General features: G+C 43.3%; 2 long non-coding RNA genes across 3 annotated transcripts in view; one reads left to right on the top strand and one right to left on the bottom strand.

Moving 5' to 3' along the window:
• The window catches only part of LOC144222038 (uncharacterized), a 70,889-nt gene that overhangs the window by 25,886 nt on the left and 28,304 nt on the right, over positions 1-16,699 (bottom strand). For both annotated transcript variants that reach the window (XR_013332265.1, XR_013332264.1), the window contains exon 2: positions 4,959-5,080. This is a non-coding gene — a long non-coding RNA (uncharacterized LOC144222038). The remainder of the gene's footprint in view (positions 1-4,958; positions 5,081-16,699) is intronic.
• The window catches only part of LOC144222037 (uncharacterized), a 44,502-nt gene continuing 31,652 nt past the window's right edge, over positions 3,850-16,699 (top strand). Inside the window, exon 1 of the long non-coding RNA XR_013332263.1 lies at positions 3,850-3,907. This is a non-coding gene — a long non-coding RNA (uncharacterized LOC144222037). The remainder of the gene's footprint in view (positions 3,908-16,699) is intronic.

Raw genomic sequence — 16,699 nt, 5'->3', positions numbered from 1 at the left:
AAAACATTAAAAAAAATATGGCTCTAAATAGGCCACAAAAAGTTCCCTTTTTGCTAGACTGAAAGCTAAAACAATAAAGCACAATGTAACTTGTTCAATCTCAGCTGGATGGATACATGTCTGGTGACTATAGTTTTTCATAGCTCTGAGTGTGCACATATCTGCAAATGAGAGGGGCCCTCTCAGCCCTACTAATAACTTCTACATATTTGGGGGTGACAAGTTAATTTTAACAAATGGGTGAATTTGCAAATGTTAAATCCATGATGATGAGAATTAACTATATTTTTCCATCTTCTTCTCTCAAAACCTTCATCTTCTCCTCTACCCTCACTCTAACTCATGACCTTGTTTTTTATTTCTCCAAGAAATTTGAAGCAATCAGAACATGTCACTGCCACAAACATTGTCAACCTTCCAGCATCTTCTCCCACATGCTCTATCTTCCAGCTCTCAAGAGATAAGTTCTCCTTGCTCCTATTTAAAATCACCCCCCCCCAACACCCATCTGGGCGCTAAGATCCCATACCCTCTTACCTCCTCAAGGACACTACTCTAGCTCTTTTGCTCTTTCTGCCAAGAATCGGTTTTTCTTTCTCCTAAGTCATTTCCATCAGTACAAAAATATGGTTCTCTCCTCTTTGTTAATAACTGTTCTGAAAATTAGTGTGAAAAACTTTTCAAAATACTCATATGGTTTGGAAAATTCCAGATTTCTGTCTGTCCTTAATACTAATGAAATAATCAGAAGTAAGTAGCGTCTATAAGATTATTCATTGCAGCAGTATTCATAAAAGCAAACAATTAAATATGGGAGAGCATGGGTGGATCTAGAAGGTATTATGCTCACTGAAATAAGTTGCACAGATGAAAACAAATACCATATGATTTTACTTATATGTAGAATCTAGAAAACAAAATAAATGAATAAACAAACAAAAAAAAGCAGACAGACCCATAAATACAGAGAACAAACTGGTGATTGCCTGAAGGGTGGGTGTAGGGGGATGGGAAAAATGAGTGAAGGAGAGTTGGAGACACAGGCTTGCAGTTATGGAATGAGTAAGTCACAGAAATGAAAGGTACAATGTGAGGATTATAGTCAATGGCATATAACAGTGTTGTACGGTGACAGATGGTAGCTGTACTTGTGTGAGCGTCGCCTAATGTAAACTTGTGGAATCACTATGCTGTACACCTGAAATATAACATTGTATGTCTACTATACTCCAATTAAAGAAAAAAAGGAATTGAAAGCAACCTAAATAAACAGGAGGGGGCTGGTTAAATTTATACAGTAAAATATGATGGCAATATTATAAGCTATAGATATGAAGTGATATAGAGTATTCATTTCTATGAACTAAGTTAAAGTCATAAATTACTAAACAAATTATATCGTCCTACTTTTATTAAAAAAAGAAAAACACCTCATTTTGCCTATGTGGGTTTGCACTCTGAAAAGTTAATTGGAAGGATGTATGCCAACATTTTACTCTTGGTTTCCCTGACGGCCAAATCCAGGGTCTTAAGCACTCCACTAAAATGTCAGGTGTGCTTATTCTCAACTAAATCACAGCCCAGAAAGCCACACTAAAACTGTACATATTTTGCTAGCTTATTCTTAGAATGTTAAAAAAAAAAAAAAAGCTAGTTAGAGTTGCAATGTCTTCTTTTTCTTATATAGATACACCCTATTTAATTGTAACACTGGGAATGTAACCAAGAGTCTTCTTAACTCAAAGCTGCCACAGGGGTGAGCTGGGATCATCTTTCCTTAGTGAAGTCAGAGACCAGGAAATCCAATACCCCTGGAGTAAAAGAACAAACAGTTCTTCAATAGCAAAAGCAGTGAACAAGTGTCTTAAGGCTGTGTTAAAAAAACAAACAAACAAACAAAAAGCTCCAGTGCCAAAGAGCAAGCAGAGCATTTTCTAGGAGGTGTGTTTGTGGTGGGTTGACTAGTTCAAACCCAGACTTCCGTCTTGCCAGGTGTTGCGATTCTCACAAATTGTCTCCATAGCTACTCCTCAGCTACTCCTCATCAGATGTTTTGAGAAATCCAGAGTATTTCCCAAAACCTAACCCAATTCCCTGAAACAATTAAGACCTAGCATCGGATTCTAAAACTCATGTCATACACTATTAAACAACAGTGCATAAAATAAGTAAAACATAAGAATAAGCAATAGTATTTAAACTTAATACTGTTTCAGTTGTCAAAGGACTTAAGTAAAATTATGTTTTTTCGTTTTCACTACAATCCTGTGGAACAGGAAGAGGTGGTACGGTTACTCTGTATTATAGGTGAAGAAAGCAGCACTCACTGGGAAGTGCTTTTGCTTAGTCGCATGTCCAGTAAGACGAGGAGATAAGAGCCCATATCTGCTACTCCTGGTTTAGTGCCTTTGGCTTCATACCTTGCTGCTCAGTGTCTTTTCAGGCCTTTGTGTCTATGTACCCCCAAAGCAATTGTACACCATCATCCCCACTTCTTTTCTGCTCACCTCAAATTCTCACCACTATGCCTTTACCTGTCCTTTTCCACTGTTTGCCCTACAAGCTCCCACATCAGTCAAGTTCAAGGACTGGATTCTGCCTTTATAGAAAACATATATTTAGGTTATATAGGTGTTTGCTTAATCCTTTTTATTTAAATGATAGTTTTATGTATCCTTCTGCTTTATAACTCAAACGAAGCAAAAATAAAAAGTTCTATGATGAAAAAAAATGGTTAACTTTCAGGGTTGTTAAAAATTATGTCCTTTTTGGGGTAACTGGGTGGCTTAGCTCATTAAATGCCCGACTCTTGATTTCAGCTCAGATCATGAGGTCATGATCTCACAGTTGGTGGGGTTGAGCCCCGTGAGGGGGTCATTGACAGCACAGAGACTGCTTAGGATCTTCTCCTCCCTCTTTCTCTGCCCCTCTCCTGCTTGTGCATACTCTCTCTCTCAAGATAAATAAATAAGCTTAAAAAAATCATGTTCTTTTCTTCCCCATATCTGTTAGCAGGTCAGGACAGAACTTTGACCCTTTCGTGACCCCAGTTTTTGCCTAGGTTGAGTCAGCTTCCCAAGTTGTTCCCATCCAGCCCTATGTCGGACTCCACCCCTGCAGAATTCATCCTCATTAGCACAAGAGTGCTGGCCAAACTCCTAAACTCTGGGAACCTCGTCTTCAGATCTGCCCTATCAATGTATGGACACAGAGGAATACCTAGAACTCTTTAAGTTAGGATTTTATGTGAAAATAGCAAAACAATGTACTGAATATGAATGAACCCATACTTCAAAATGAAAACTGTACAGTTTTTTAAATGCACGTAACAGGGCATTTTTATCCAGGCAGGACCTGAGGAACCTTAGAACTCATGACCTCTGACCCAGAGGCCAGCTGTGATGATTCACTGCTTCCTAACTGTCATAGAACATTGGGAAAGTTCTTAACTGTCACTGACAGCAATGACCAGACATATCTCTTGATGCACCTGATGGAGCAGGAACCCTGTAGGGCCACTTGAAACCAATGTATATTTAGATACTTCTGCTGGACTGAGTGTCCCCAAAGGAAACCTGACAGAAAGGAAGAAGTAGAGTCCTGAGGGAAAATACCTGTGAATAAAGAAGTTTAGCCAGTGGGATCTGACACGGCTATGCATCCCTAAGCGAGCTTTTCTGCCCACCTACCCATGGCCTCCTCCCCTTCCCCGGGGGGGAAGTGTCCTCCAGAAAGTAGGGGGCTCCGGTTCAAAGGAACAAGCCAGGTCATCTGTGCTCTATACCGTTGGGTTGGTGATCCAGAAGAGATGGGCAGCTATGGGGGGAGGGGCCTACATGGGAGGAGACAGGAGAATGGAGATGAGGCCAGAGAGATTGTAAAGCATGTGAGCTTTATGTTTAGGAAGGTAAGTCTTCATATCTCCTCGGTGCTTCTGGAAGAAAAGTGAACTTACCTTCCTAGAAGAAGGGCCATTCGGATTACCAGTGAAGACACACTTAGAAATCTTGAGGAATGTGTTTAAAAGAGATCATGAAGGGGGGAAAAATAGAAATTTTTCTGAGAAGTGGGAGTCCAGAGCAGGGAGAATGGCAGAGGCACTACAAATGGGGAGCGTTCGTGTACTCAGGGGCAGATGAAACTGGCTGTAAACTCAAGGCATATGCGGTGGGGGATGATATGAATCTGGAATTCTTCCACACTAAAGGGATCAGTGATAACCCTTAACCGGAGGGGACTAGGGAGCCATCCTGGCCCAGCCTCGGTCCTTTCCCTCATGTCCCAGGTACTCATATTCCATAGAACATGTCTCCATGGGTATCCTCTTCTTGTTTTGGTGACCTTATTTCTGAGACCTGAACTTTTTGCTTAGGAAGTTGCTCACAGAACAGCCTCCGACGACACGGTCTTTCCCATTTATTTTACAGCAGGCTCTGCTGCCCTGCGCTATGCTCTGTAAGGCTTGCTGTGGCCACGGGGGCTGCCCTCTCTAGCCCAAGCCTGCTGTGCCTGTTTCTGTGTTCTCTTTGGCAACTGCATTCTCTCTTTGGGACACAGCTTCTTTTTACATGCTGTGGTAATCAGAGAGGTGTTTTAAATACAGCTCAGCAGCTGAATCTTAGCTCAAAAGGATCCCTGTTAGACAGAAAAATTTAGATATGTTACCATTTTAACGTAAAAGGTCAGTTCCTGCTTGAAATTAGAGGTGAAAAGTTTTCCCCACTAGTCTAAAGCATGACACCAACGCATTGCTTATACACAGGCAGTAGGCTTCTTTCTCTAGCTTCCCACCTGTCTTCTTGTCATAGGAGCTGATGGCAAGTCTATTTTGCTGATGTTGTGCCTGTAATGTAAACCTCCATTGTAATGCTGCCTACCTCTGGGCATTTCGCTTCTCTGTTTCTTGACTCGCCACCCAGTACCCTGATACCTAACCTCTAGGTAACCAGGTTACCTACCTGGTGTAGACTCTGGCTGCCCCTCCTTGTTATCTTCTTCAGAGAGCCAGTAGGATCCAGGTAGCAGGAGTCTGGCTTCACAGGAAGAAGGGTCTGGAAGGTTCAGTCAAAGATGTTGAACTCTAGAAGTCAGTTGAAGGGAAAAGTAGATGTTGTAAGTCTACATAGATGTGTCCAGAGTTTGGAAATCCAGGTTTCTGGAGCACTAAGAGCCCCCTGGGAGTGGAAGTTGACACCTTTAGTAAAAGGTCCTATGATGTTACGAAAAGCACACAGCTTCCAAATTCTTATTCCGCCAGGTTGGTTGGGTGAATTCGGGCAAGTTACTGAAATCTTTTTCCAGATTTCAGGGAGGATGGGGAAGATCTGTGGAAGGTAGTTACCGGGAATGTTGTGGGTCTGGAGATCCAGAAGTGAAGGCAGAAGAGACTGAGAGCAGCAGGAGGTGCTGAGATGGCTCTGGCTGAGGACATTAGCCTGGGTTGTTTTGTAATACCTGTCCCAGCTCTGTGGCCTGGGAATCAACTTGATGCAGATGTTCTTTGTCTCCTGACTTCTGTAGCTCATTAAACTGCTTGCTTCTGAGACTCTCAGGTCCCCTAAAAGAATCTGAGATGCCTACTTTATCCTTATGTTTCTTTTATATCCTTTGTATCCCCTAGCATGTTGAACAGCATCAAGTAGAGACCTCCCCAGCTCTAAAAAAGACATTAAGGTCTGACACCACAGCAGCCTCATTTTATCTTTTTCTCTGAATATTTTTATGTTCAGTTTAAAAATGATTTTAAATTTAAAAATGCGTATTTTATAGGGTGAATGGCACTCTCCTACTTAAAACCTTACATATGCCTCTTTGTCAACCAGTCAAATTAAACTCATTGGAATTAAATCCACAATTCTTTACAGTCTTGCCCAAACTTTCCAACATAATCTCCTGTCATGTTCTCCCATCCTAATTGCTCTGGTTCCTTCAGAAAGCCTAGACAATTCTAAATAGTGCCCTGCCTTCATATTTTTCCTTATGTTACTGTTTCTTCCCTCTCCTCTGCCTCTAAAGCACGCCTCTACCATATTCTCTTAAACATTACCTTGCTACTCCCTACTTCTTTCCTTTTTGAAAGCCACCTGTCTTCCCTGCTCCATACCCCCAGAGTCTACTTAATTTATTATCATGCCTGCATACAGTCTTATTATTTAGCTTGGATATGCATCCCATCTTCCCAACTGTGAGAAGTTTTAGGGCAATAGAGATGGTTTCTGCACTTTTTATACTCCTGACGTTGCCTGATACAGAACACACACATTGCTGTTCAGTCAATGTTGAACTAAAATATAGGAAAAGAAAGCATACCAACCAACCCCTCTGAAGATGTGCCAACCTTGAGTTTTCTTTCTAAACCTGCCACTTTTGTCTCTTGGCTGAGCAATTCTCTATTCTTGCATGTCCTCACTTCCTTTAGTGTCCAAGTCAGTTGATCAACATTGATGATGCTATTGTGTGGCCAGCTCATAGGCAGAGAAGCCAGGTTTCCAGGAGTAAGCCAAGGAGAGCAGAAATCTTCACAACATTGCTTTCAGGATGCCTGAATCTGTCACATTGAGGTTAGACTAAAATGTCAGGAAAAGAAAAAATGAATGCCCAGAGGCTTTGCCTACAGAGGTCAAGACTGGTCAAGAAAGAGGTTAGACTCTTTCTACTTAATTGTATTTTAAATAGGTAAAGTTTAAAATGGAGATTTTGAGAAAATTGACAAAGTAGAGAACTATTTCAATGAAGCTTTTTTCCCCTGGAAGTTCTTTAAGGTATAATGTCTCAGGAGTCTTGGTTTATCTACTTCCTCAAAAGAAATCCAACTAATCCAACTGAGTTTACTCTCCAGTAATTTCCCTCAGGAATAAGAGATGAGAAAGATTTATTATGGTAATTGAAGGCAGAATGACTTTTAAAGTATTAAGGAGGCTATTCATAGCATTTTAGATCTTCTTACCAATGATTTCCAGGATATTTACATAACACAGTTGGTAGTATATACCAGAACATAAACACACAGTGTATTCTCTTAAATTAGAAAAAAATAGACTTGAAATGAATGCTATGCTTTCTTTTTTTTTTTTTTTAAATGTTTTTGTTTATTTCTGAGAGAGAGAACGAGCGAGAGAGAGAGCAGGGGAGGGTCAGAGAGAGAGGTAGACACAGAATGAGAAGCAGGCTCCAGGTTCTGAGCTGTCAGCACAGAGCCCGATGTGGGGCTCGAACCCACGAACCGTGATTTCATGACCTGAGCTGAAGTCGGATGCTCAACCGACTGAGCCACCCAGGTGCCCCGAATGCTACGCTTTCCTAACTGAAGGAAACCTTTAAGCTCAAACTACAAAATTCTAAAAAGTCATTAACACCACACTGGGATGACCTTTACTCATATTCCCTCCTGGCATTCTTCAATCTTTCAAGATAGGACAAAAAAAAAAAAAAAAAAAACCAAAGCAAAAAAACCAACAACGAAAACCTGTCCTAGATACGATAAGTTCATCCTGCTTAGAAATGCAAATTTTTCCAAAACAAAAATAAGCCACCAATTCAGCCATTCATCAGTAGTGGGGGATTATGAAGATTCTTGGCTCTTGGGCTATCATTTCCCAGAAAAACCAAAAGACATCAGTTTTCATTATCCTTAGCATGATTAAAACCATTTTGATCCAAAAACACTTTGAGAGGTAGTCATGCACATGACACTCACCTCCTAAATCTCCTGTGTTCTGGACACTGTACAGCATTGCAGATACAGTCCCTGATGGAGGGTAGTCAAGTTCCATTGGTTAAAATTTAAATTATCAAGAGGATTTCCAAATCTATTATTTCTATCTGATTTTTTCGTCTTCTGAGTATGTGATTTCTAAAAATGTGGACCTTGAAAGATAGCATGCATTTCATGTTTACCTGTAAAACTGGACTCACGGCCCTCTCTAATAACTCCATGCCTTTTGACTTCACAAGCCAAAGTTCTCCACACACAAGCCAAAGTATTTCTAAAATGCAAACATGATCATGTCATTTTCCTATTTTAAATCCCTCAAAGGTCTTCCATTGCTCTTAGGATGAAGTCCAAATTCCTTATCTTGGCTTACAGAGTGTTGGGTAGGTGCTGGCTTATCCAACTCCCTATGGTTTCATCCATCACCCTCACCATCAGCACACACCTCTGCTTCCCAGATACCCTGAAAATTCCCTTATTCTGTGTGGTCTGTTGTCTCCATGTCTTCTGCATTTTGTTCCACCCTATGTCTTCTCCTGCCCTCCATACTTCTTAAGACTTGACTTCTCATGCACATGTTTGCACAACAAACTTTGTTTCCTTTGACCTTCCTTTGTGCCTTACATGCACAAATACATGTAAGAATGAATGCACTGGTGATGTGAAGAGTAAGATTTCTTAACTGTTACACACTACAAATTCTGTAGTGATTTTACAGGCCAACATGTAACTTATAATTTTAAATGCTGTCATATTTTTGTCTTGATTACGCCTCCCACCCCACCAAGTCAGTTAAATGTTTGATATATTATGAAATAAGTTCTGTTTTGAATTAAAAGCAGCTCCACTATGTAGAGTGTTCTGGACATCTCTCTTGATGTCTGCAACTGGACTCTAATGAGATTAAGTATAATCACTCCAGCCGTCTGTGTTTGATTTGGCTTGGTCTTGACAATGTAAAAGAGTATACAGTAACATTAATATTTAATTAACATAAGAGGTATTTAATTTTCTCATTTGATAAATTAAGAGTGCAATAGAAAATCTAGGGGAATGATGAACTACAGTTTACCTGCCCATTTTTTACTAAATTTTACAGTTCCTAGAGATCCTTAGAAAAAATATCATAGTACTTTCTGTAGTTCCATGGGGAAATAATGCATTTGGAAATATCTCTCTCTACCTCTAAACTTTTACTTTTAACTATTGAAATTCACAATCATATATTGTGTAAGAATTCACAATTTTTCCTGGTTGTTGGTTACTGCCCAAATATCTGGCCAATGGTCTGAAATCCTCGCTTTTCAGTTGTTTTAAAGCCAAGAAACCATAACCTTTATATAACTTTAACCCAGGAAGCTTTTACTAAGCATTTACTATATTTCAAGGCATTCCTTCTTGAAAAAGCCCTTATTTGTATCCATCTACATGAGTGAATAAGTGTGTCAGGATGTGGAGGAGCAAATGTCTAAACACTGACATTGACTCTAGGACTCTGATAATAAGGCTGTCTCGGGGGTGGGCTTTCCTGAAGCCTCCTGATGCTTTGTCCCTCAGAAGCTGCACAGTTGTGCCCAGATAGGTGATGTCCTCTGTCGTACAGAGGTAGTATAGAATACCACTAGGATGAGACTGGGAAATGAGGGATTTGTGATATTAAGTTCTTAAAGAATTCCTTAAATCAAGGTTTGTGTAACCAAGGTTTTTATCTCCAGTCATGGTTTACCCATGATTCCCATTTCCAGCAGCCCAAGAGGTCCTAAGGTGAGTTCTGCAAGTCTTCCTGGAAGCGGTTGCTGGAGCTGCACACGGGACCAGGGCTGGGGTTGGGGTGCAGCGGTCTTGAGAGGTTGCCCACTGCCCTGTAACCTCCTCCACCTGGAAAATCTTAACATCCAAATGGCAGGGGCAGGCCCTGTGCTGCCCATCCTGTCCTGGCATTCGTAGAGACACTGAACACTGAATCTGAGAACGAAGTGGGAAGCTTTTCAAAATGGACAAGTTTATCTTCATCAAACTCGTCCTTTTTATAGCTTGAGAACAAAGTTGAAAATAAAATTAGACCAAACTCAGGAATTAATACATTTAAGGGACCAGAGCAACTGAGAGTCGTTAAGATGTGGTAGAAAATAATATCCTTCCCAGACATAATATCAAAAACTTGAGCCATCTGCCAAAAAACAAGTCAGCAGCACCTCTCTACGAATATGGTGCTGGGACCCCCGCAGAAGACTCTGGTGACATTACGAGAAAAAGAATGTACAGCACTTGGTCTCTGATGAGGAAAGATAGGTGGAAGACGTATGACTTCTTAGTGTAGCCAGCTGTCCCTCTGTACTAGAAAGTAGCAGTTGCTTGTGAGAGCCGACTCACCTGTCTTCCAGATGGGAGTGTGGGGATGGGAGGTTGGGTCCCTCAGACCCCTCCGAGCCCAGTATGCTGTGGTGCAGGGAGAGCTATGAGCTGCCGGAGGAGGTCTCACCCTCATCGAGCCATACCAGCTATATGTGGGAGCCACATGAACTCTACCTGGGAGCCGTGTGACAGAGAGGCTGACCTCTGGGAGGAAGGATGGAGAGGGATAGACCGGGGCATCCTTAACAGCCTTCCTTTGACCTCAGTAGTGCTCCTATGAGTATTGGTTTTACACATATTTGTTAAACTGCATGTATTTATGCACTTTTCTGTATGTTGTTTTATTTTACAACATTAAAAATGTTAAAGAACAGGGTACAAGAACATAAAAGCAAGCCTCTTCCTGGCATCTTAATAACTGTAGGACTTTGGGCAATAAAAATAAGAATAAAAACTATTGAATGCTCGTTGTATCCTTGTACTAAACCTGCATTATGCAACAGTCCCATAAGTTATATATTATTGTGCCCATTCTACAGATGAAACTACCTTAGCAAGGAAGGGGTCTGCCCAAAATTACACACCCCTTGAGAGGCAGGGCCAGGTTTAGACACAAGGTCCTCTTACAGGTCTACCTAGAGCCCGCTGTCCTGCTGGGACACAGGAAGATATCCTCCAAAGTCAGCTTGCTTCTGGCGCAGCCATGCAAGGAAAACCATGCTGCCATGCTCTTCCTGGAGATGAATGTAGAGTGAGGTTATTTTTATGAGATTGTAACTTGAAGATGTGGTCTCAATGGCATACTTTAAAGAATGTGCTGGCAAGATATGCCTAATGTGATTATTTTAATTGTTTATAAGAGTGTGTTTTGATTTAACATGTTTCTGCTGGGGTGTATAAAGGAAAATGGCCTGAAGAGCTTAAAAACGTCCAAGTAGTTTTACTTTTGTTAACTGGTGTATCAAAATACGGGTACATGTTTGACTTTCTCTGTAGTTCCTGGTTTGGCCTCTGGCTCTATATGATACATCAGTCAACCCCCCAGGGCCTTGTACAGTAAGCAGTCTTTCTGCCCCCAAGGAGCAGTAATTTAGACAGCCACTGGGTTCTGGGGATGCTGGAGAGCCACAGCTGGGGGAACACAGCCCCACTCTACCTGGAAAAATGACTGAGTGCATGGGGACCAAGGACTGTTGAACCATTTCTCCAACTGCTGGCTCCCACCCCACAGACCAGGGCAGTATAGCTGGGCATGGGGTTGAGGTCCAGGACTTTGGGGACATGGGTGACTGTCACTGACTCTGTGCTTGAGCCAAGTCCATGGGTCCTGTGGAAATTGTTACCCACAGTGTCCCATCTGGTTCCCCCAAACTCCTATGCTCATAACCCTGGTACTATAATGCCATCTTCATGCTTCCCCCAAAAAGGAGGGGTGCATAGGTCTGGACATAAGTGGCAAAAGGGTGAGGGGTACACAAGCCACTCAATAAAATGTGTGTACTTTCCTGAAGTATTCAATTAAATACTATTAAAGTTGCAGGATTGTCTCCGTAGCCTGATTCTAAGAGACCGCTGTGTAGCTGAGCCTTGTTCAAGTTCACAGCTCTAAGATCAGGAAAGGTTCAGGCTGTGTTGGCCTGAAGAGGCTGAAGGTGGGAAGTCAGGAGAATGTTCATGCCCAAGTGTTGCTGCCTGGCCCCTCTTGTTGTACCAGGTGTGACATGAGAGCGGTGGTGTGCACCTTGCATAGGTGGGGGGTGGGGGGGCCCTCCAGCACATGAACCCAGTCTTCAGGGCCTGGCTGGAAGGGGACAGTGTTCAAGTGCCCTGTATCTGCTTCCATCAGCCAGCCTGGGGCCCTGGAAGCTCAGGCCTCCCTCTCTCGCTGGAGGTGTAGCCGTTCTCTCTGCTATCTACCCTACTTGCCCAGACTTCTTTATCCTATAGAGAAGCAGATCTTGTTTGGTAGGCCTATGCCCAGGCTATCAGCCTAGAGCTATTATTGCCGTACAAATACACACATGAGTATACTGTGTGGCAAGTATAAAACTGCCTGAATTTTCAGACAAAACGTGAAATTTCAAAAACAGAATCAATGTCTTGGAGGCTGCCTTGGGCTGGCCTAGCATAAGATTTGAGCAGGTGTGATGGCTAGCAGGGGAGGCGGGACAGTATAAATTCATTCTCCTCTGCCCTTAGCAACATTTGGCTTGCAGAGCAGATTCTCTGAGGCTAGGCTGACAGCTGTCTCCCAGGAACAGAGGACCAGGTATGAGTCTCTGTAGGCTACAGTGCTGCACACGAATGGGACTTGTGGGCAGTGCGGTCACACAGTCCAGGCTACAAACTGTGGGCTCCTGCTGCCTGGGGTCGTGCCGTCTCTGGCAAATTACATCTCGGCATCTCCTTTTCCTCCTCTGAGAAAACGAAGGTAGGCAACGAGAGGCCCTACCTCATAGAGTTGTTGTGAAGATTAAATGGGTTAATTTGTGTGAGGCTCCAGGAAGTGTCTGGCAGGAAATAAGCACTCAGTAAATGTAAGCTAGCATCCACAGCAGGAGGCATAGGAGCAGGGAGAGGAGGAGGAGAAGGGAAAGCAGCCATTCTCTCAGAAGATCTCAGACTAGCTCTCGAGGAACCCAGTTATTTTTACCACATGTTCTCCTCTGTCATCAATCCTCTGTTGCTATCAGCAGTCGGTAGCATTATCGCCCATGTTTTTAAATCCTTGAACAATTGCAGGAACTTCTTGAGAAAAAGTCCCATCCGCTCCCCTGGGCCACATGATATTCTGTTACTACATCTCCTTTCTCCTCGTCATAGAAGCACATGATTTCCCTACTCCTCTTTCCAGGGGGGAGAAAGCAAACATCACACCGCAAGGAGAAGACCTGGGTTCTGGATGCCACGTGATCTCATCCTCCATGATGTTCCCTTTTCCTCCCAGATCCACACCTCCCAGGCTGTGCACTGCTAAGCAGGAGAGACAGAGGAAGGAGGGACAGAGGGAAGACCCTCAGCATTTTGATTGGCTCCTGAACTGGTTTCCTTAGATGCTGGACAGAGGCTGTGTCATTCTGGTTCAACAGCATCACTAAGCATTGATGGTTAAAAGAAAATACATTCCTCCCCAGATATGATGCTACACGTACTTTTCACGCACACTCCTCATTTAAGATGTTAGCATAAACCAGCAGCAGCAGGAAGGGACCAGGGTGCGGGGCCACACGACACTGACCCACAGGAGCTTCTGGTTTGCAAATGCTGGGACCTTCCCTCTCCTCAGGCAGTCAAGCCTTTGCCTCTGCAGTGAGACTGGGTGTGACCTAAAGCACTTCACAAAGAGAAGTGACTTCAGAGAGCTGAGGGGAAAAGATTGTTTTCCTGCCTTTTGAGTTTCAAAAGCCTAGACCTTTATGGGAATCCTTTGGCTTTATACAAGATTTGGGAGAAAGCTGCGTGGGTAAGAGCAAGACTCCCTCTTCTCCTCCGTAGCCCATTGGTAGAAGACTCCTCCCACTGGGGTGGAAGAGAGAGGAAGGAATCAAAGGTTGACATTTGCTAGTCTCTGGAAGAGATCCTGCTCTCCAAAGCCCTGGGAGGTCTGTGGGCACCATACGAAAAGAAAGCCTGTGACATAGTTCCCAGGAAAATCCTTGGAAAAATGGCCAGACTCCTAAAAACAGATGAATAAGGGAGGGGTATCTAGAAAGATGGGGCCTCAGTTGGCCTCGAGAAACTTCCGTGCAGCACACACTAGCTGATAACCTGAAGCTGGTTCTTTTGGGCTGGTATGTCGCTCAGAAGATGGGAACATTCCTGTTAGCAGCCTGTGTGGCCCAACAACCTGTGGCCTAATGTAACAGTGGATGTCAGAGTGGACTCTGTATAGACAAGTGACTCTTTGTAAAGCCCTGGAATTTAGCCAGGACCCTGAGCCAAAAGTGTGAGAATCCCTAATTTGGCCACGATTATTTTCCCATGTCCCCATCATTTTGACAGCTTCAGAGATAGATTTCTGAGATGTCTGGCCATTTAGATACACATGCATCCTAAAAGGATTGCAAAATAGTGTGGGAAGCATTGAGCCTGTGTTATCACCACTGAAGATGTCTCTTCAAATGAAATGTTTGTAAACCTATAGAACATAAGCACAGTTTGTTGAGGGCTGATTATTCTGAGGGTGTATCCCATTCTTGGTATGGCACTGCCCATACTGTGGTAAGACGGTGGCTAAGCCACAGCTACAGCCAAGCCGAGGAACCTCGTAGACCCGCCGCTTCCCCGCGGGGTTAGGAGAAAGTCAACTAACGTTCCCAGATTTTCAAGGAGATTTTGAAATTCTGAGAGAAAAGAGTGACCAAAAGGGGCCTGGGTCTGGAGAGGAAGTTACAGAAGACAATGGTAAGGTCATCAGCAGGTGTCAAGAGAGCCGTAACCTGATGGATCCCAGGATCGGCCATCTGACACACTGACCACTGACATGTTCCATAGAAATTGCAGGGACAGCCAGCCATGCTACTGGGAATAAGATACCCCTTTCCTAGTGCCAGAAAGTACATTAGCCCCATTCTGCTCAGTCACTTAATATCACCTCCAAAAAGAAAGGCAGGTGAAAGTGAAGAGAAAAGAAACCCTAGGAAACAGAACATTTACCTCACCCTGGAAAGACCTGAACTTGACACTGGTTGAGAAAATAACATTTGAGTATATATGAAAAAATCCATGGATTCGATTGAATGCCAAAATGGGAAAGAATGAGTTATCCATGCTCAAGAACAAAGTTCAACTCCACAATTGGAAGACAGCTATGCTCACCACTGTACCACCAAAGCTGGCAAATTCTGCATTTGAAAGAATTGTCACATTTGCTCACGTTCAAGTTCGCAGTGGCCTAGTGTAGACTCTATCACATCCTGTCGGAGACTACAAGAAAAGTAGTATTGCCAAGAGTATTCTAGAAAGCAAAAAGTGGGGAGGCAGCCAGAAGTTCTAGTCCTGGCAGTCCACATGCAAGGAGATGTGGTACTGCATGTGAGGTTATAGCAGAGGAACACGGCACTTAAGCTAGAAAGCCACCCATTAAGATTAATTTCACTTTAGAAAATTCACAAAGGTGACAATGCAGATAGAGCAGAAGTGTGATGTTAGAGGTAGGAAGCCAGAAGGGTAGCTTGACATTTACCAGTCCAGGAGATAGAAGTGGCAAGGTTGAGAAGAAGGGATGGATTTCACGGAGATTTTGGAGGTAAAAAGCAAGAGAACTTGGTGTTTGATGCTTGGCTAAGAGGGTGAAGGAGGGTGCAGGATCCAGGGTAGCTTGTAGCCAGCTCCTTTGGACAATTATGTGCATGAGACTGGCATTTGCTAGTTTTACCAGGGAAGGCAAGGGCTGAGAGGACAGCAGTTTTGGTGGTGAGAGGAAATAAGGAAGATGCTAAACTTGAAGTGCCTGTGAAACATTTGGTGGGCTAGTTCTGCTAGTCAGGAAGTGTCCACAGAGATCTAGAAATAACAAGTATTTGGGGGTCACCAACATACAGCTGGTACCTGAAGTCATGCTCTGTGTGAGATTGCCCAGAGGCCAGGCATACAGTGAAAAGAGAAAATGGGCCCAGAGACAGAGAATAGGGAGGATGGACCATTGGGCAGGGTCAGAAAGGTCCATAGTGAGCTCTGGCCATGAACAGCCAGAAGGCTGGGAAGTGAGCCAAGAGAGAATAGGTTCCGGGAAATGAATGGAGGGTTTCAAGAGGAGTGGCCAGTTGGGTCAGATTCCCAGAGGAGTCTGGTAAACTGGCAACTTTAGAGTCAAAGGCTCTGAGTTACAAAGTTTCTACATTTCCTCTCTCTCCTGTGGTTTCTAGATGAGCCCAGGGTTGCCACAGACTGCCTTACTGAACTGCCAACCAAGATGGGATTTTGTTTTTCTCCTACTGCTCCCCTGATTTTGATAAGAACAAATAAATTAGCCTGACAGTGACTGTAGAGTGGCAAGAACTATGTGGGGGGTAACTCCAGCCTCCTGGGCAGACCCCGGCCCTGCTGTTCCTGTGAGACTTTCACTGTTTGACCATCTCCTTTTGAGCTTCAGATGCTGTAATCTCCCAAGGGTCTCTTAAACACTTTAGGGAACTATGGCCACCATACAAATTGTCTAAGTAGCCTGAGATTTTTTCCAGGGATACAATGTGCCATTTCCTCATAGTGGACCCCAAACCGGATAGATCTACACTTTGGATTGTTTTCAGACATTCTCCATGTCCATTCCTCTCCTTAGGAGTTGGATAGCACTCAGTGCTAACCTTATACTGGTTTCTAGATCTGTATAAATTTCTGTTCCCTTTTTATCCTACTGCATTGGCCACTTGAAGTATGCCCAACCACCTTGGTTTTTTGCTCACCAATGGAAACAAAAAGGACTAATGAAACTCTCCTCCATACAATTCTCCTCTGAGATATGTATTTGGAAATGTCTCCAAGATTTCCATCCTCCCTGCTGGTCTCCTCCAGTCCTACTCAGATGTAGAGACAGGAGACCCCCAAGCTGTGAGTTCAGCTCCATGCCATTTCTGATCACTTCACCTCCCTAAACATGGTATTTGATTTGTGTACAGTGCATTCTGGGATATC

This window comes from Crocuta crocuta, unplaced genomic scaffold (genome assembly GCF_008692635.1).
Source record: "Crocuta crocuta isolate KB4526 unplaced genomic scaffold, BGI_CrCroc_1.0 scaffold190, whole genome shotgun sequence".
Taxonomy (NCBI): domain Eukaryota; kingdom Metazoa; phylum Chordata; class Mammalia; order Carnivora; family Hyaenidae; genus Crocuta; species Crocuta crocuta.
Note: the sequence above shows the minus strand (reverse complement) of the source record. Positions and strands in the feature narration are given on the sequence as shown.